The sequence below is a fragment of the Globicephala melas genome, chromosome 18, assembly GCF_963455315.2.
Source record: "Globicephala melas chromosome 18, mGloMel1.2, whole genome shotgun sequence".
In the NCBI taxonomy this organism is placed as follows: Eukaryota; Metazoa; Chordata; class Mammalia; order Artiodactyla; family Delphinidae; genus Globicephala; species Globicephala melas.
In genome coordinates this window covers 54660475-54681225 of record NC_083331.1, presented here as the reverse complement: position 1 = coordinate 54681225, position 20751 = coordinate 54660475, and the positions used below count along the sequence as shown (strand labels likewise).

The following is a 20751-nucleotide window of genomic DNA, read 5'->3' as shown; positions in this document are numbered from 1 at the left end:
AAGTCATCATAAGGTATTGCAATTCACAGCTGTCAATAATGTTTAAGCACAGAATGTCAAAACGTGTTTTTAACAAACTCTTTAATAGAAATTAACTGATATATGAAGAAATAAATGATATAAGTATTTATGTAGCGTCACGATTTATCAAAAAGCCCATTCATGTACCTACCAACAAGGCCCAGACATAGAATATTACCAGCAGCTCAAAAAGAGTTGTGCTGTTTTATAATATCATGTTTCAAGTATATTATTGAATAAATAAGGAAATAATAAGGCAATTCTGCAATAAATATTAGGAAATGTGTCCAGGACATTTAATGATAATAGAATATTAGGAAAACTAAATAAATTATAGTTATTAGAATATAGATTAAACAATTCTGGCTGTATGTGGAACAAAACTATCTTTCAAATGTTTGTTACATATAAAAATGTCATATATATACTTAAAAGAGGTGGCAGCAAATATATTGAGTGACATTTTTGATAAGGTGTATGCATCACAATTTTTGGTAGCAAAATATATGGCAGGATACATGTCACATATTTAGTAATCCTTTTCAAAAGGTAGGAGATTTCTCATTGCTTTAAAAAAGGTATTTAAAAATCTTTAAAATATCTTTGAATTTTTATATTGTATTTCTTTTTATCCAGTATGAGCTTCTTGTGGGCCAAAGATTCATTCTATTTTATCTCCACAATTCCTAGCATGAATAAGGAGACTGGGTGAGAGGTAGTGTACTTCAGATAAACAATTTCAGTGAATTATCTCTGATCTGAAAATCAGTGTATTTACTTAAGACTTCAGCATATATGACTTTGAAACCAGGCATCCATTGTGTGCCTAATAAATATTTGTCGAGTGAAAGATTTTGAGTATATTACTTAATGTCAAGGGGCCTCAAGCTTATGACTGCAAAAAAGAGAAATAATAATAACTGCCTATAAAATTATGTGCTGGGATAGGCTGGTCATGGATTGGGTTAGACTGACACTTGGTCACTAGCCAATTTCAAGAAAATTTCTGTGTAATGAAATACACTGTAAAACACCACAAAATCCCCAACCCAGTGGCACATCCCTTAACATGATTCTGAGACACCCAAGGTTTAACCAAAGAAATAAAGATTAAAGATTATCTATATAAACTTTCTGAAGTATTTGTATATATTAAGTTGTTAGGAGTTTAGTAAATACTGATTTAAACTCAACAGCAATTATATTTTTCCTGTTTCGACATAAAAAACTGAGCAGAGGAGTTAACACAGGAAAAATTGAGAAACGGAATTAACGATGGTTCCACTCATTTTCACTGCCTGCCACCATGAAAAGTGCCAAGTTCATGGGCTCCCCTGGTGGGGCAGTGGTTGAGAGTCCGCCTGCCGATGCAGGGGACACGGGTTCATGCCCCGGTCTGGGAAGATCCCACATGCCGCGGAGCGGCTGGGTCCGTGAGCCATGGCCGCTGAGCCTGCACGTCCGGAGCCTGTGCTCCGCAACGGGAGAGGCCACAGCAGTGAGAAGCCCGCGTACCGCAAAAAAAAAAAAAAAGCCAAGTTCAAATGACTGCAAAGGTTAAATCTTAGGCCTATTTAAGAACTGATACTTTGGATATGGTTGAAACTATTCTAAAGCATGGAGAAAAGGAGAACTTTAAAATCTTTTTTCTTACAAACCAGTACAGTAAGTCCCATACGTACAAACAACTTCTGTTCCAAGAACGCATTCATAAGTCCAAAACAAAGTTAGCCTAGGTACCCAACTAACACAGTCGGCTATATAGGACTGTACTGTAATAGGTTTATAATACTTTTCACACAAATAATACATAAAAAAACAAACACACAAAAAAACATTTTTAATCTTACACTACAGTACCTTGAAAAGTACGGTAATACAGTACAACAGCGGGCATACAGGGGCTGGCATCGAGGGAACAGGCAAGAAGAGTTATCGACAGGAGGAGGGAGAGGAGGTGGGAGGTCGTAGAGCTGAAGGATCGTCAGCAACAGGAGACGGAGGGCAAGCTGCAATTTCACTCACGCCTGACGTGGATGGCACAGGTTCTGGCTCCTTGCTCGATTCAATTCTATCGACCCTCTTGAAAAAACAATCCAGTGATGTCTGAGTAGTAGCTCTTTTTTCTTCTCATAGATGACACTGTAGCACTGGATTGCATTCTGAAAGACTGCTGCAACCTTCTTGTACCGTTCTATGTTCAGGTCCTGTGCCTCAAAAACTAACAGTGCCTCCTCAAATAAAGAAAATCCCTTTGCCATTTCCTGAGTCCTGAATCTCTTTGGTTCTTCAGTTACTTCTTCCTCTTGTCTCTCTTCGTCCTTTCTCTGGGCTTCCAATTCCATCTTTTCATCTCACTCCACTCTCTCAATTATTTTCACTTTTGTTTCCATCGTTATCACTTGGTGCTTCTTAGCAGTACCAGCTACATCACTGCCTCTCTTACACTTGCTTCCGGACATCCTGGGCTTGAAATAAAGACACTGTACTACTGTCCTCTATACTGTAAAGTACACAAAAGCACAACCACTTGTAGAGGATGCATGCACGTGACAATGTACGCCAGACACGTGAACTAACTTGATAGGACATGAGAGCTCATGCTCGCATCTTTGAAAGTTGACAACTTGAAGGTTCGTGTGTAGGGTACTTACTGTATATAAATAATAAAGATGCCTAATAAAGATAAGAATTATGAAATATACATATAAACCTATTTAATTAGATAAAAGTATTTTAAAAACATGTTGACAAAGTGAAGATAATACCTGTTTGACTCAGTCTCTCACTCTCACACACACATATAAATACTATATATATATATCATAGAAATACATAGTTATATATATATATATTTTTTGCAATATGCAGGCCTCTCACTGTTGTGGTCTCTCCCGTTGCGGAGCACAGGCTCCGGATGCGCAGGCTCAGCAGCCATGGCTCACGGGCCCAGATGCTCCGCGGCACGTGGGATCCTCCCGGACTGGGGCACGAACCCGTGTCCCCTGCATCGGCAGGTGGACTCTCAACCACTGAGCCACCAGGGAAGCCCAATACAATGATTTTTGAGTGACAAATTTTTTTAACACAAACCAATATTTGCCAAAAATAGCATTTGATAAAGCTTAATATTCCTGAGTAAAAGAGAAGTTAAATCTAGAGTTGCTATGGTGTAACAATAAAATAGATGCCAGCAGAATATATGGTGTTGCTTTTATAAGTCACAGTTCTATTTCATGCTATTATTTTTTTAACAGATATTTAGTTTACTCTCATAACAATATCCTGAAAAGTGAATTATATACTAAATATAACTTTTTCTAAAACAACATTCTTAAATTTTCTGGGAATTCCCTATTGACTTCATTAGGTTTTATGGCTCTTACATAACTGACATACCTTTTTTCTTGCTGATGAATTCACCCTTATCCAAGGAACCTCCATGGATAGTCATTTTCTTTCTATCAACTATGAACTAATAGTAATAATAGAAAGATCATATTTCAAACTCTCAACTTCTAAATCCACATGAATTGCCTAGTTTTTAACTCAAATCATGTGAATTTGTCTTCAACTGCTTATATAACAGCTCCACATAGATATATCATTATATTGCAGATTCATCCTGTCCAAAGGTGAGTAATATGTCTTAATTTTGATCCTTACTTTTATTGGAATTCTGACCCTTATTGTTATTGGACAGTAACATCAAGACTCTTTAAAAAGCTTGCAGAGGCAATTATTTTTTAAGGGTTGACAATGTAAGTTTAAAGTAGAATAACTTTAGCACATTATTGGGCAGATTTAATGTTGTAAGGCTTTTAATAACAGAATGTGTTTGTTTTATTTCAATAATATATTTTAACAATCTGTAGAGTGGTAGGGAACATTTCTGGTTAGTATTTCTAACAACATGAAACTAACAATTATTAACTACTTGACTGAAGCACTTTAGGCTTAGATGGCTCTAAAGTAATCATGCTTGACATATACAATTCTGCTCCTTAAACCAGCCACTGAGATTTTAAGAGGCACACTTTACAACAGATTATAGAATATGGCCATACCGTTTTTCTAATATTATGGTACAAAGATAAAATGATTAAAATACTCAAATATGTTTAGCTATAGCTCTCAAAATTAATGCACCTTGAAAATTAAACACACATGTTGTCAAAGTTATCTAGAGTAACTAAGATAAATAATTTTATTATAATTCTCAAAAACAGAAGTTTAACAAGAGAATCAGAGTCCTAACACTCGGCAAAACTCTCTAAAGAATTTTCTTTTTCTCTTTTTGATCATTAGCCAGTGATAAACTTTGAAGACTTTCCTGATAAATCTCCACTATCTTTGCCACAAATAATACATTTCTATACATTTCCTCTTACACTTCCGAGCATGTATTTATATTGCAAAAACAATGACACAGATGACTGAGATGATTCCTCACAAGTTGAGAATCCTCTCTTCTTCTTAATTACACCCCTCACATTAACTCTCATTATTACTAACAACTCAATATTAATACAATCACATATCAACCTTCTGTGAATTTGAGTGCCTTCTCATAAAAAAATTCATGAAACTGATTGAGTATCTGAATAATGTAAATGTCAACTACAAATTGGTACTTGCCATTGGCACTTGCCATCTACCTCTACAAGGATGAAATCAGGAGCTGCTGCAGCTGCTGACTTTCAACAGCTCCCTGAAAGGAGTTCAGGGTGAAGAGCAGAAATGAGACACTCCTGTGCTCTGGGAAAAACTGGCAGAACAGGTCTTCATATAGTTAGATATTTTCAGAAGCCGATTTTACGAGCCCAATTCTTGTATCTCCTCATATCTAGAAAAGCACTAAAATCCTTCATAGTGACGACTGCTCCGCGTGACTAGCAGAAACCTTCTGCAAAAATATGTGCTTGATTGCATGTTACTCTCCCTTCACCAAAATCACATGTATACTGACCTTCCCCCCTACCTCTTCGGTGCAGTTTCTCAGAGCTATCTGAAATGCTGTCTCCTGGGCTATAGTCCTCATTTTGCCCCAAATAGAACTTAACTCACAACTCTCATGTTGTATACTTTTTTAAGTCAACATAAAGAGCACAGAATTCTGTTATTTTGAATTGTAGAGCAATTATTGATAATCCATTTCACTTTTAGGACTAGAAAAAAAGGTAAAGAAAAATGTCTGAGACAAAAAATATACAGCAACTTAGGAAAAACATTTATTCTCATTCTCAAGGCTTAAAACTGAACACCAATGCTCTCTGCAGCAATCTTTTGTTTTTCACTACCTTCTGAAAGAATGTTTTTTCTTTCTCATTTTTTCTCTTAGCTATTATTTTCTTCCAATATGAACAGTAAATAGATTGTTTGCTGAGTTCAGTAAATCGCATATTATAATCATTCAAAGCAATAAATGTTTTTATTCATTTTTGTATCTCATTTACACAAATCTCTCCTACCCCACAGATACCTAGTTTATACAAACTTAAGAAATTTTTATAGTGTCAGAAAGTATTTTAAATTTAAAGTAGACCTACTGATTAGGTGATGTGGTAATATTGCTGAAGATGGAGACTTTCAATATGAATGAGAAAATACAAAAAGCTCGAATTTGAGATATGGCCAAGATGTGGACTTTGAAACTGTTTCCTGCCTTGGAACCTAATAAAGTAGGTAAGCTGTGACAAAGTGAGAGAGTGGCATGGACTACCAAACGTAAAATAGCTAGTGGGAAGCAGCCACATAGCACAGGGAGATCAGCTCGGTGCTTTGTGACCACCTAGAGGGGTGGGATAGGGAGGGTGGGAGGGAGAGAGATGCAAGAGGGAAGAGATATGGGGACATATGTATATGTATAACTGATTCACTTTGTTATAAAGCAGAAACTAACACAACATTGTAAAGCAATTATACTCCAATAAAGATGTAAAAAAAAAAAGTAGGTTGAATTGTTTTGTTGATATTCACAGTCTTTAATCCATGGATATTGAAAGTAACAAAGTATAGAACAAAGCACTCTCTTAAGGAACGATAAGTCTTTACGATGCTGGAAGCACTATTTCTTTCTGTTATTTAAAAACTATATGGTAAACTACTTTAGCATGTTGTCCATGACAGCAGAAAACTGGAAATATTCCTGATTGTTTCTATATCTGGTATTGTTCAAGACTTTCAGTTTTTCAAGGGGTAATGTATCTAATATTTTGTTTAATGACAATTAAATTATATAACTACATTCTAGCTCACCACAGTTTCAAATATTTTATGGTAAGGAAAATATCACTTTAATCCTAAAGATTTTTAAAATTTTAACATGAGGTTTATAAAGTTTTAACTATGATTATTTGGCATGATATATAAAAAAAGTGTTTTAACTAGTGTGTTTTAGCCTGGTGGATTCCTGAAAACCTTTCATAGATGTGATTGCAAGCTTTGAAAATTTTACCGCACATGTATTGGAATTCTATTGACAAGTGTGTCTACCTTGTTGAAATTAGAACTGAGTGGCCCATGTTATCCAAAGTAAATACAAGTAAAACAGAATGAGATTTAGTTGCGTTTTAGTTTATAAAATCTCACCAGCACCACAGAGTTAGTGTATACTTACCAGATAATCTAAGAAATTTTCTGCCTGAACGTTTAAGAAAGTGATAGGTCTATGCAAGTTATTATGCAGGCCTGCCACCAAACCAAGTGAATAAAGATTGTGAAAGATAGTTATTTGATAGAAATTTAATTGTTGTCCAATTTGTAATGTTCTGACTACTTTACTTCTCTCATAGTACCTTTTCCAAATTCTAATACTTGAATATATGTTTCAAAAGCAAAAAAACTCAAAAAGATTGCAAATAAACTAGATGAAGCCAGATGGTTGTCAATGTAATATAATAGCATGATCTAATATTAGCTAAAAAGTACAATGAAATATTTTAACGCCAACTTGGATTCATTTATAGAACATTTAAGGAAATTCTAAAGTAATTAACCCACAACAAAGCAAAATCTGTCAACTGTCATGTAAGTGTAGAACAAACAGAGCATAAAATAGAAATTCAAAGAAAGGCACAGACTAGAGAGATACTTTACTAAAAATGGGGTAAATGTCAATGAAAGACCTAATGATACTGACTTGTGTGGCTCTGCCAAAAGAATGACTTGCTTTCTACTCACTCACTCAACTTAATCTATGTCAGCCAATCAGTTGGCAAGTCCTGACTGTGCACATAAATGCCTATCAGATTTTAGGTGCCTTACTCTTAAAAACGAACATTCAGTCAAAAGATCATAAAACATTTGACTAGAATTCTCAATATAAAAATACAGATAAAAATAGGATAAGGGAACATGAACTATAGAAGAAAGTTAAACTCAACAAAAATATGACTAAAAAACAATCTCACTTATTAGAAGGAAAGGAAAAAAGAAGTCACACTGGGAATATAACTTAAGCAAGAGTCCACAAAACAGATCAATACACCAGGAAAGAACATTTGGAAATTCTTCCATCATAATTTTTTTCCAACCTTGATAGCATAAATATCATTATTTTGTTATTATGATATATGACATGGGTTTTGCAACTGGGAAACAGAAAGGAAAGAAACAGACATAGCAAGGTGAGAGATGGTAATCGTGTTTATGTATTGCAAAAACATTCAGTAAAATATTATCTGTGATAAATTGGAAGAAATACAATAAGCTTAATGAATCTGTTAGGGGTTAACTAATTATTTGTAAAAAGTCAGATAATAAATATTTTTGGCATTGTATGCCATATGTTCTCCATCACAACTACCAAAATTTACTATTTTTTTTTTAATATGGAAGGCTTCACGAATTTGTGTGTCATCCTTGCGCAGGGGCCATGCTAATCTTCTGTGTATCATTCCAATTTTAGTATATGTGCTGCTGAAGTGAGCACCAACTTTACTATTATAATGAGAAAATGTCCATAGGCTATTTGTGGAAGAATAGTCATGACTGGATTTGGCCCACTGGCACGAGTTTAGAGATTTTCTTCTGAGGAACCTGTTTCCAGTGAATCAGAATAACTATAAATATTGGATGTGGAAAGGAAAAAGTCAGAATCCTCACAGGTGTGTTGGCCCATAAAACAAAATCAGCCATGGTACAAAAGTAAATTTAATTGTGTTATCTTCCCACCCCAGCTATAGTTTCAGCTGGTTTCACCATTCCAACTATTAAGTTGAGAGATATAAAGCATGGCATAAAGAATCAATGATATAACTCAGATTATCAGTTATGTCTGGTGGAGAACTTCAGTAGGTTGACTGCTACATGTAACTGACAAGGAGTGAATAAATCAGAAGGTGCCTGGTAAATTTTGAATGAATTGCATTGCCAGAGAAAACACAAGCCATAACAAAACAGAAGAAAAACAAACATAAAACATTTTTGTTTTAAAACAACCTATAGGTCCACAAACATACACCAGCCACAGATGGAACTATTCTACAACACCCAACACAGATAAAGCCATAAAGATGAACAGACAGGAAGAAACCTCCCAAAGGGCATGAGAACAATTACCAAAGGAATTCTTCCCAGGGAGCGAAATCAGGGACTAATCAATGATTTTCTATCTACCACCCCAAGTTGATATGGACAAGTAGCTTTTTTTTTTTTTTTTTTTTTGCGGTACGTGGGCCTCTCACTGCTGTGGCCTCTCCCGTTGCAGAGCACAGGCTCCGGACGCGCAGGCTCAGTGGCCATGGCTCACGGACCCAGCCGCTCTGCGGCATGTGGGATCTTCCTGGACCGGGGCACGAACCCGTGTCCCCTGCATCGGCAGGCGGACTCTCAACCACTGCGCCACCAGGGAAGCCCTAGTTTCTATATTTCTTGGGAGCAGACATTTTTTTATCCTTTTAACAAAGTTCATTGCAGTCTTCCTTCTGTAGAATTGCTTAAGAAATCATCTTTTTCCACTAATGGTGAGCTCATGTAGAACACAGGTGAGCATGAAGCAGATGGATACCTTCTCTAGAATGCACACTAATTAGGCTCAGGCAACCTTGAGACCACTTGCACCTTTTGAAGACCACCCTTTCATTAAAAACAGCACTAGGAACATCTATTCTCTAAGCATTGTTGATGCCTTGCAAAGATATTAAATGATAAGAAAAATTATCTTTGCTAAATACAGAAACATATTACCTTTTAATATAATCATGTCTTTTGGTCACTTTTTCATTTCTGTAGCAACTAATACGGTTTGCATGTGAAATAAAAATCCACAGTATAATATCTCCTGATTTCCCTCATCTTCTATGTCTGGGATCATTTATTTAGGGAAACAAACACATGGAACTTTTTGCCATTCCACAGATATGTTAACCCCTTCTATACTTTAATTTTTTTTTTCTAAATGAGGAGAATATGGTTAAATTTTATGGTAAGATATTATACATTCTTAAATATTTAGGTCAAATTTTACCAACTTTTAAAAATCTTTCTTATCTATAATCTCCAAGAAGTCCTTGTTTATGAATCTCTCATTGAATTAACATTATTTATATACTTTTGAATTGGTACTAAACACTTTATTTCTCAGTAATTTTCATTTTAATAGCATTGGTTAGTTCAAAGGATTCATGAATGAATCCAGATAAATATAATATAGCTCACCTTAAATACATTAGTATCTCCAACACGAGACATACTGTGAAATCAATAAATATTTGGCAAAAGGATAGATTTATGAATAATAATATTAAGTTATTGCCTTATTAAATTTTGCTGGCTGAGTAACCTTCAAGAAGATCAAAACTAAAACAAGTTATTTTAGGGAAATAGCTATTTCCATTAAAAGAAACAAGGATAAAATAATGCAGATAACCTTTCTTCGATTGTTAGTCTTCTGATTTAAGTGGTTCTTTATAATAATTTTATCAGAGCATATTTTCAGACTCAAAATTTCCACTTATGTTGTATTTTAATTGCTTCCCCAATCTTATTTTTAATCTCACCATTAAAGATGTTTCCTGATTATCTATAGTTTAGCAAATGGCAGTTCATTTTGTTGTTCCAGATTTTAAAACTTCAACTAGTTCACTTAGACACTGAATTTGTTTTGAAAAATAATTTCAAGCATTGATCATTTACATTTTAAACCTGTGCATCACTAACGTAAAACTTCAAATAACTGCTCTTACCAGTATATTTATCTGTTTGCTTATTTGTTTTGCCAGAATAGAGCTTTATTACCACAGCTTTCTCTTTACATTTAATGCACTTATGCTTACAGCTTTCATTATCTTTTAAGAGATAAAGAAGTGAATTATCAATACATAGGGATCACTATATTACCAATGTTAGTCCCTAAACAAATAATTAAGTGCATTTTTTCCCAAGATTTAAATTGCCCATTATTAAGAAAACAACTATTGTGGGCAACTTAAAGTGGAGAATAATTATAGATTAATTTATATTCTAAAGTAGCCAAGTCCTACCAGAGGAAGGAACTATATTTGTCCTTGAATAGAAAAGTATAGGTCACCATTTATTCGTTCAATAAATATTTTTGAATGCCTAATATGTGCCAAGCCTCATTCTTTGTACTGATAAAAGAGCAGTTAATGAAATATAGTACACTCTCTTTCATGCTTCATAGAATTTGCATTTTAGAGAGACAGTGAGGAAGTCAATAAACACAGACACACACGCACACACACACATGCATACAATATTACAGTGTCCTATATGCTACTAAGAACTTTGAGGAAAAATAAAGTTAGAGAATAAGAATTTTGACATTTACTCTAAGAGAGTTGGGAAGTGACGTTATTAGTCTTACCTTTGACACAATGACTTTGGTTACCTTTTTGAGAATAGACTCTAGAGCACAAAGGCTGTAGCTGGGAGATGAGTTAGAATACCACTGATATAATCTAGATGACTGAGTATGTACAGTGATTCAAACAGGGTAGTAATTGTGGAGGTGGCAAAGTATCATCATATTCTACACATATTCTGAATGTAAAACTATTGGAATTTGCTGAAAAAAGAGATTGAAAGAAAGAGAAATGATACTCTATATTTCGATTTGAGGAATGGAAAAAATGGAGTTGCTATTAATTAAGATGGAAAAAACTACAGAATGAATGAGTCTCTAGAGGAAGAGTGAGATTTTATTTTACACATGTCAAGTTTGAAATATTAGATATCCATCGAGTCAGTAATTTAATGCAAAGTTATACTAAATCAGACAAAACTGGTTAGTTAAGAAGCATTGCTACAGAAAATGGTGAATTTAGCATCAAGGTAAAAGAATTAGTTCACTAAAACAGTATTCTAAATATGTTCATATCTAATTACACAATGGCACATTAACAGTAAACAGAAAATATTAACAGTAAATATTTCCAGAAACAAAAGTAGATACAGAGAATTAGGGGGATCCACAATCATTGTGGGACTTTATCACACCTCTGTCATTGTTTTATAGATAAGAAAATTATAGCAAGCTATATATAAAGTCCAAACAACATAGTACACTACAACTGCAAAACAAAACTCTTTTTAAGTGCACATGGAACTCATTCAATGCATAATAAAAACTAAAAATTCCAAAAGTTGAAAAAATGCGTAAGAAGTTCTCTCACAGCAGCAGAGTTAAGCTAAAAATAAATAATAAAGAATAACCAACCCCTCAATTAAAAAAAAAATCACATTTAAATAACTCATAGTTATTTAAGAAAACGCAATAAATATTAGAAACAGCTGAAAATTATTTTAGCATCCATATCGAGGTATCAGAATAGCATATAAAGCTCAAACATATCAAGAAAAAAAAGTAACAAAAAGAGAAAAATAAATGTTTACCAATATTAGATATGAAAACAATGTTTTTGCAGTATTACTCAGGCTATAGCCTAACTGGAAACAAAGCAAAGAGCCCTCAGTTGAAAACTAGCAAATAAATTGTTATATATTTCTACAGTGAAATAACATGCTCCTATGGGAAGGAACAAGACAACTTTAGGGAACGACATGGATGAATCTAACAAAACAATATTTAGTAAGAGAACCTAGACACAATAGAGTTACTTTATGGTTATATTTATATATTGTTCAAAAACAGAAAAAGCTCCTATTTTGTTAAGCATCAGAATGCCAGTTACCTTAGGGAGCTAATGCTTGGAAAGGGACACAGAGGGGCTGTTAGAATTCCAATAATATTTCATTGTGTGCTTGTTACACAGGTATGATAATTTCATGAACCCTTACTTAACTATGTTTATTCAGCATTTGGGGAATATAAATGTCACACTTTAATTAAATATATTCAACAATCTGGAGAACCATTAAGTTTATATATGATATTCCAGGAGACTGGATAAGGACATGAAAGAGGCATGCAAACACAGAGTGAAAGAAGATGTCTGAGAAATGAATCATTGATCACGGTGTCATAGAGAGGAGAATAATGCAGCAAAGGAAAACAAGAACAAAGGTAGGAAATATTTTTTATATTGGGAAAAATTGAAAATGTGGAAGAAAAAGGGAACCATTTCTAGACTGACATCCTCAACTATGGGAGAAGTGATGGAATCCGATAAGTAAATGTCTAGGTTTAGTTAGGCTCAGGTGCAGTTTATTCATAAGAATGGGAGTGACAATGGACATATGTGCTGGTAAGCAGGCATGGTAGTAAAAGTTGGAGAATGATCTCATCTCATTGTTTCAGTTTCCTTGGAGAAAACGGGAAAAAGGAAGCAGGTCAAATCTCTGGAAGAAAAGGAAAAAGAAGCTATTCAAGGAGTAAAAATATAATCACTATAAACTCTTTCTGGTACAGTGGCAGAGGCTTAGTCAAGGCAATGCATAATTGTGTTATTGCCAGGTTTACTTGCTTTTAGTAGTCACATATTTGAAGTGGGCTCAGTCACTGTGTGTGTGTGTGTGTGTGTGTGTGTGCATGAGCACACACTTATGAGTATTGGGTGCCTTTTGTACCCATTGTTTTCTACCCATACAAGTGATGTGGCAGAAAGAACAGAGAATTGAGTTTAACCAGAATTGGCGCATTTCTACGTGAGTGGATGAAGGAGGAGAGGAGTGACATTATTGAATGATCACAGATTTTAGTAGGAAAATGAGAAAAAAGATGAGAATATTGGCTGGGAAATGGGAGCTAGGAAGTGACATAAAATAAAACTAGGATCAATAAGCAGCAAGCCCCAGCAAAACTGAAACAATGTTGTGAGTCAGTAACAAAGAGATAGCATGGTTTTAGAGAATGGAGTGCAGAGAGTATGATCTTTGAACCTGAGATGATGTATGTGTAAATTTGAAATTATTGGTGATGGCAAGAGTATAATATAGAAAGTGAGTTGCCAAGGAAAGAAGCATAAGAATCTTGGAGGAAAAGAGGGCAATCAATTGATAGCATATGGTATTGGAAGTAGTGTAATGACACTGTAACCCACAAGAATTCTGAAAAGAGCACAGTTTGAGAGTCACAATGAGATACTGTCTTAGAGGAGTAAGAAGTGGTCAGAATGACTGCACCTTATTGCAAAGAGGAGAATTTTTGGATTATGCTTTGATGACATAAAATTCAAAATTTGGCAATTTTAGAGAGGAGTGAGGGAGGCTGGTCTGGAAATAACAAATAGGAATTAGGAAAAGCCTCAATTACTTCAAGGCTGAGTATGAGATTTATGGGAGTTATACAAGAAGGTAGCATCCTCTGAGGCTAGCTTCAGCCAGCACAAGGAAGAACAAGAAACCCTCACACAACCAGTTGGGGATATAGGAGGCTCTTGCTCTGGTGGAGTGTGAGTTCCAGAGGGCATAGGAAAAGGGTGTCACAAGTTCAAGAGGTACTGGTGTTTAGGTAGGAAAAAGGGATATACAGAGATATATAGTGCTTAGTATGCAGTTACTGAGAGCTTATTTACATGGTGGTGACTGGCATAAATTAGTATAAAAGTAAAATGTAATTAATCTTGTGTATTGATATGGGTGCATTCATTGTGACGAATATACTAAGAGGAAACTGAGTGTGAAGTATATAAGAATTCTCTGTACTAACTTCACAATTTTTCTATAAATCAAATATTGTTCTAAATTTTTTAAAGTTTAAGAGACATAAAGCATGCTTAATATTGAAAAAAAAAAAAAAACCCAAAGCCCACTGCTCAATTATAAGGAAAATTCAAACTGAAAATAATGTTAAAATGATATGAAAACACTGATGTGAAAAAGTGCCATAATATAGAATATGAGTTTATGCAACAAAATATCTGATATATTAAAAAGTAACATAATAAGAAAACATAAGTATTATTAATTCAAGTTACCATTGCATCTTGCCTGGACAATTGTAATAATTCATAAACTCATCTCTCTGCATCACCTCTGGCTTTTTCTAATCTGTTCTTTGCATTACAGCTTAAGCGATATTCTCAAAATGCAAATCTGAATAGATCACTCTTATACTTAGCCAACAGTCACTTCAATTTACCATGGTTTTCAATTCACAAAACCTTTCATGACATATGCCCCGCCAACTTCTATAAAATAAATATGAACCAGTTGCCTCGTACTGACCTTTTTTGTTTTTTATTTACATCATTTTAGAGTTACATGATACACTGCTTAGAAACACCTGTCCCTCCTTCTTCATCTAATCAGTTTTTAATCTTTCTTTAGGCTTAGGTCAATCATCAATTTCTCATGGAGGCTGCTCCTTACCAGTCTAGGAAATGATCTTTGTGATATATGCTTATAAAACTTTATTCCTTTCCTTCACATCAGCTAAGTCTGTAAATATACTCCGATTAGCGAAACAGGGCACTTGTTTTCCATTTTTGCTAGACTGTAATCACCTTAGAACCTGAACTACGTCTACTCAACATTGTATGCCCAGAGCCTAGCATGATGCCTGCCATAAAACTTTTGATATAGAAGTTTTTCAATAAAAGGATGTGGAGGAATTGAGAAGTAGAAAAGGTAGTTTTGTAAAAATAAATATATGCCATTGTGTACAAGATCTAACATTATAAAGACTTCAATCTTCCTGAATTCAATTAACTAATTTATTATAATTATACTCATAATCCTAATTAAGTTTTATGAAGTAGCTTGAAAAATAGTTGTGCATGTCATCTATAAAACTAAATGCAATAAAATACGGAAAATATGAGTGACATGGGGGTATATAAATGACAAATATACAGTTTTTAATGTTGAATTTTTTGCGTAAGAGAAATAGCATACGGAAAATAAAGGAGCCAGAATAAACAATTTAATAATTACAAAAAAATCTAGAGTAAATGAGAAATGTACTGATTTTTCAATAGCAGTATTAATATAGATAATTGCAAAAACATCCATTTAGATCCATAGATTATACCTAATAGCAGTGTAAATTCTACATAAACTTAAGAGTTTAATATAAAAAATAGTCCCTAAGCAATTAGAAGAACATATCTGTGAACATATGTTTAACTAATAAAAATTTACTGCTCACATAGTCTAGTGTGAAATATATATTTTATATATACATTTGTATATATACAAAATATTTTTTAACAACTCAACCACTTTAAACTTTAAGCCTTTTTTTTTTTTGGCATGGGGTTTGTGTGCCAGTTGATGTTAATTAAATCAGCTGTTTTTAGTTTTCTTTTTTCCACTTAATTAAAAAGAAAACCTTGTCAGAGTACTTCCCAACCGGTAATGAGATCCAGCAGCCTACGTATGTCATAGAACTGGAGGGAAATCTAAGCCTTGTGAATTTGGAGCTGGCAATCTATGGGATATATATACTGTTATATTCTACTCTGGCCCAATTCTCTACTATATTTACTTCATCCCTTCAATCCTGCCCTACTCTAAAACTTCACCATTTTCACTTGTCTTCATTAGTTTGATCCATGACAATGACTCAACCATCATTCAGAATCCAGCTCCTCCCACCAAAAGGCAACTTCAGGTAGCTGCCTTTAATCAAATCTGCTTTACTCTCAACTGACAGAAAAAGAATATGTGGCTATGTAATTGTTACTTTTATGTGTCAACTTGACTGAGCAACAGGGTATCCACATTAACCATTATTTCTGGGTCTGTCTGTGAGGTTGTGTCCAGATAAGATTAGCATTTGAGTCAGTGGACTCTGTAAAGTAGATCACCCTCCCCAGTGTGAGTGGGCATCGTTCAATCCTTGAGGGCCTGAATAGAACAAAAGATGAAGGAAGGATGAATTAGACCCTTTTTCTTCCTGCCTTCCTGCTTGAGCTGGGACATAGGTCTTCTCCTGCCCTTGGACTGGGATTTATACCATTAGCTCCCCTGGGTCTCAAGCCTTTGAACTCAAACTGGAATTACACTGCCATCTTTCCTGGGTCTCCAACTTGCAGATAGCAGGTCGTGGGACTTAGCCTCTATAACTGCATAAACCACATACATGTATACATGAGAGATATACCATATATATATAATAAATATATACTATACATATCTATATCTCCTACTGGTTATATTTCTTTGGAGAATTGTGATTAATACAAGCTGCTTCATGTATACAGTCAGAATACAAACGGACACTGTCAGACTATGCCAGCATATACGTCTAAGGCATTCAATACATCTATTAACACTCTTTCCACAAGGAGTGATCCTGTGGAAAATTTCGTTGGACATTTTCTCATCTAAAACAAATAGATGTTAGTGTAGACACAGTTTCCCAATTCCTTGAATCTCAAAATTAAGAGTTTCCTGGAACCTCTGACCATATGTAATACAAATAGAGAAGCTGAATCTATGACTTCCTCAGAGAATTATAACAGTATCTTGCTATATTGCTCTACATTCCAGCTCATTCCTTAGCACAGCCCAGAGAATTGTCATTTTTATTTTGGTTGGGTAAGATTACAACTACAATGAGTAAGCAAATATTCTCTTAAAGTGGGGCTAATGGTGGGATCTTAGCTGTTGAAACTCTTCGAAGATGTTCATGTCTTTTATCTAAAAGCTGCAAAGAAGTAATCATAAATGGAGATACAATTTTTTTCTAGGATGAAAATATAGCATCCTTTTAATTAAATAAATATTATCCATTTACAGCAAGATTAGCCAATTAAAATACTTCCATAAAATATATTATTGCAAACCAAATAATGTTCATGAAGATTTTAAATGATGTGGCAGGCATATTAGCATACTTAACACAGATGTGGCTCGAGCCCATTGAACATACATTTCATTATAGACTTGATACAAATATCTAGATACTTTAGTAATAGAATAAAATGTTCACAGTGATAATGTCTGCATGAGGATACTGGCAGTTTTCAATTCTTCATTTTGATAATGCAATAATAACTTTTAAATATTCAAACAATAAGGAATATCTTTTTCATTGCTTCCTCCTCTCCTTCACAAATTGAACCACTGATCAGTTTGATATGTATTTTCAAAAAAATTCATTTTTTACCTTTGCTTAGGTATTTGTACTTTTGTCCATAAATAACATAATCTTTTTCCTTTTTTCAAATCATTTAAAAAATTTATTGACCATACAGCAGGAAATGTGAGTCTAAATTCAGAAAAAATTTCCTGTGTGGAAATACACATTTGGAAGTCATAAGCATACATGACCTTCTCTCTTGTGAGCTATCCAATGTATCTAAAATCTTGCTGCCTTTATTTCCAAAACGTACTCAGAATCCTCTCAGCAAGTGTTGCTGTGTCTCTGGTTCAAGCCGGAAGCAACTGCTCATTCATTTACTGTCCTTGCTCCTATGAAGGCCATTCTCAACACAACAATCAAAGCTCACCTACTACATAATACATAAATACAATCAAAGCTCACCTACTACATAATACATAAATACATACAAGGTCTCTCCTTCACTCAAAAAACTCTCTGATTTCTGATATTTCACCAATTCACTGTATATGAAAACTAGATGCTCTCATTAAAACACTGATACCATTGGGCAAAGTTACCTTCCAATGTAGCCTACAGATATTACACCTTGACTCCTGAATAGTGGTCATGGCTTTAATTTTTCCTTTCCAAACTTAGATAGAGAACCCCTTTTCTTTGTTTCTTTAATGTATGTAAGTCTGAAAATTTTTATAAAAAACACTCAAATTACATAAATAGTACAAATAAAGTACATTTGAAAGTATAAGTTAAATCTTTAAGTATATGTTGCAATTCTCAGCATTCAGATGTACGTATCCATATCTCCTGAAACTTTTCCTGCCCAGCTCTCAGCCTAGCACGGTGTTTGAAGAATCCCCTGGAGTGCTCCAAGAAAGCATATAAAATAAATTAAGCCTGAGTTTCCACATTGCCTGGTAAGAATCCATGGCTTCAAAAGGGGATAAATCTAAATGTCCTAGGCTCTGTGTTCTCTCTCTCTCTGTATTTTCATTCTGAAAACCTTTCAACTCACTTCACAGTTGCTTCTCATTTTCTGCTCATTAGAGGCACCTTCTTCTCTACCAAGCCCCACTAACACAGAAACCAGTATCTCTTCTCCAGCCCTCAATATAAACTTTATAGACTCACACATTTACCAACACAAGCTCTCTGAACACCACCTTCTATGTCCCTCATATAAACTTTGATTCTACCAGGCCAAATCCAGATTTTAAGTCTTCAGTCCTGGGCACCTTCACTTACTGGAATTATGAAACAAAAAAACACAAGGGATGTAGCATGTTTTATTGAATAGCAACTATCAAATACCATCAATTGATGATACACAGGAGACAGAGAGAGATCTACAATTACTGCTGCTTTCAGAGTTGCCAGTTTGGAGGGTGACATTTGTTATATGTTGCCTGTTTTGTCAGGTGAACACACAAAAATAGGAGTACTTTCAAAGCTACTAACAAAGATATGCTTTGGGAAGCTTCATTTACTATCCTTCCATTCTAAAATGAAATAAACACATAATGTAAAAAGTAGAAGAGACAAAAAGCTTGATATGTATACATAGTTATAATTTATTTAAAGCATATATACATATACTATATGCTACTCTTAATTGACATAAACATATTAAATATTAATAAAGACATATCAACTTGTTTTTTAGAGGTCTGACAGATTCTACCATTTTACATTAGTTTATCTTATGTCCTCATCTCTAATTCATATCACTTCTTACTTTCTGGTCTGTATTTTAATTGTTTTTCTATTCATTAGGAAAAAATACATTTTCTCATTTAATTTTTAAAAATATTTCATGTTATAAATTACTAGTGTCATTCAATCTTATGTCTCTTTCCCTCTTCTTTCTATGTCGTTCACTTAAAGTTTATCTCATTGGAAAGTAACAAAGGACTTTCCCCACTTATTTTTACTAATAACTTACCTCTGTCCTAGCCCAATCAGCCTAGGTCCACCAAGAACAAACATGCAGCCTAAAGAAATAGAGTTTATTGACCCAATTCAATGAGGGAAACTGCAATCAAGAGAAACCAAGGGCTACCTCACAAAACATAGAAGATACCATTATAAGAAGTTTGGGGGGTAAGGATACAGCTTAGATGAAATGTAAATGAAGCAGTCTCACAGCAAAGCAGGACTGAGTGTGAAGAATTCAACATCTGACTTGGATTGTAAAGTGAATCTAAGATCTTTTCACCTTGAAAACTACAAAGTCAAGGTAAATGTTCAAATCCATGTCCAGAAACACTATGAGAAGCTCTACAGCTGGGTTGTAAATTCAAGTGCTTCTCTGTGTCAAAGTGACTTAGATCCTCCAACTAAGCATGGAATTAACTCTTACTGATATCATTTTAAACAGCAAAGTTCCTGATGGTCTATGAGTTTGGAGAACAAATATTCTCAGTGAGGAAAAAAAAAAGCAGTAGTCATCCAAACATGGGTATTTTTATGACACCTCAAAGCTGCAGCATTGCCCTGGCTGAAATAAGATTTCCTGCTAAATTTTTAGCTGGCTGTATCAGAGTCTACTATTTGAATCTGCTGAATTACTGGACATATTTTCATTTGTTCATTGGAGCTGATAGTTTCTTACTTCTGTAAGAATAAATATTATTTTCTAGTCACTATGCTTACTAACAAAGTTGTGTTCCTAAGATAGCTTTCTTAAGATAAAATAATGTTATATCTTCAATATTTCTTAAATTTCAAGTCTACATGACATAGAAGAAAAAATAAATACAAAAACAATTCAGTGAGTCATTGAGAGGTATAAATAAGTATTTTAGAAAATAGATCAGGGCATAAAATTATAAATTATCTAATCAGATTATCACTGCAAAATATAAATAAAACAGAATTTACTGACATTAAATGACCAGATTTAAGAGTACTTGCTTCTTTTTCTGCTACCATTGTTGTTTATAACTTACATACTTTTAGATTGATACTGTAAATATCCTGATGATAAGGGATAAACCAGATATATGAATAATTTAATACAAACCCTAACCCATCTAATTTAAAAAAAATACGATCTGTTAGTAAGGCTAACATATCTAGACCAATTATCTATACTAAAAAGTTTCTATTTTCAAGTTTATATTACCACAAATTTATTCTATGTAGTAGAAACTGAATAAAATATAATGATGGCAACTACTAGGAAAGGTGAAAATGAATATGTAAAATCCAGAATGCATGTAGAGCAGGTACTGAGGCAGTGCTAATAATACATTAATCTTTTTTTCTTTTTTTAAGAAGATGTTGGGGTAGGAGTTTAT

General features: G+C 34.1%; 1 non-coding gene across 1 annotated transcript; it reads right to left on the bottom strand.

Moving 5' to 3' along the window:
- Positions 1-7847: 7847 nt before the first annotated feature.
- Positions 7848-7954, bottom strand: LOC115853487 (U6 spliceosomal RNA). Its single transcript, XR_004039608.1, has one exon. It is a non-coding gene; the product is annotated as a U6 spliceosomal RNA (small nuclear RNA).
- Positions 7955-20751: the final 12797 nt, after the last annotated feature.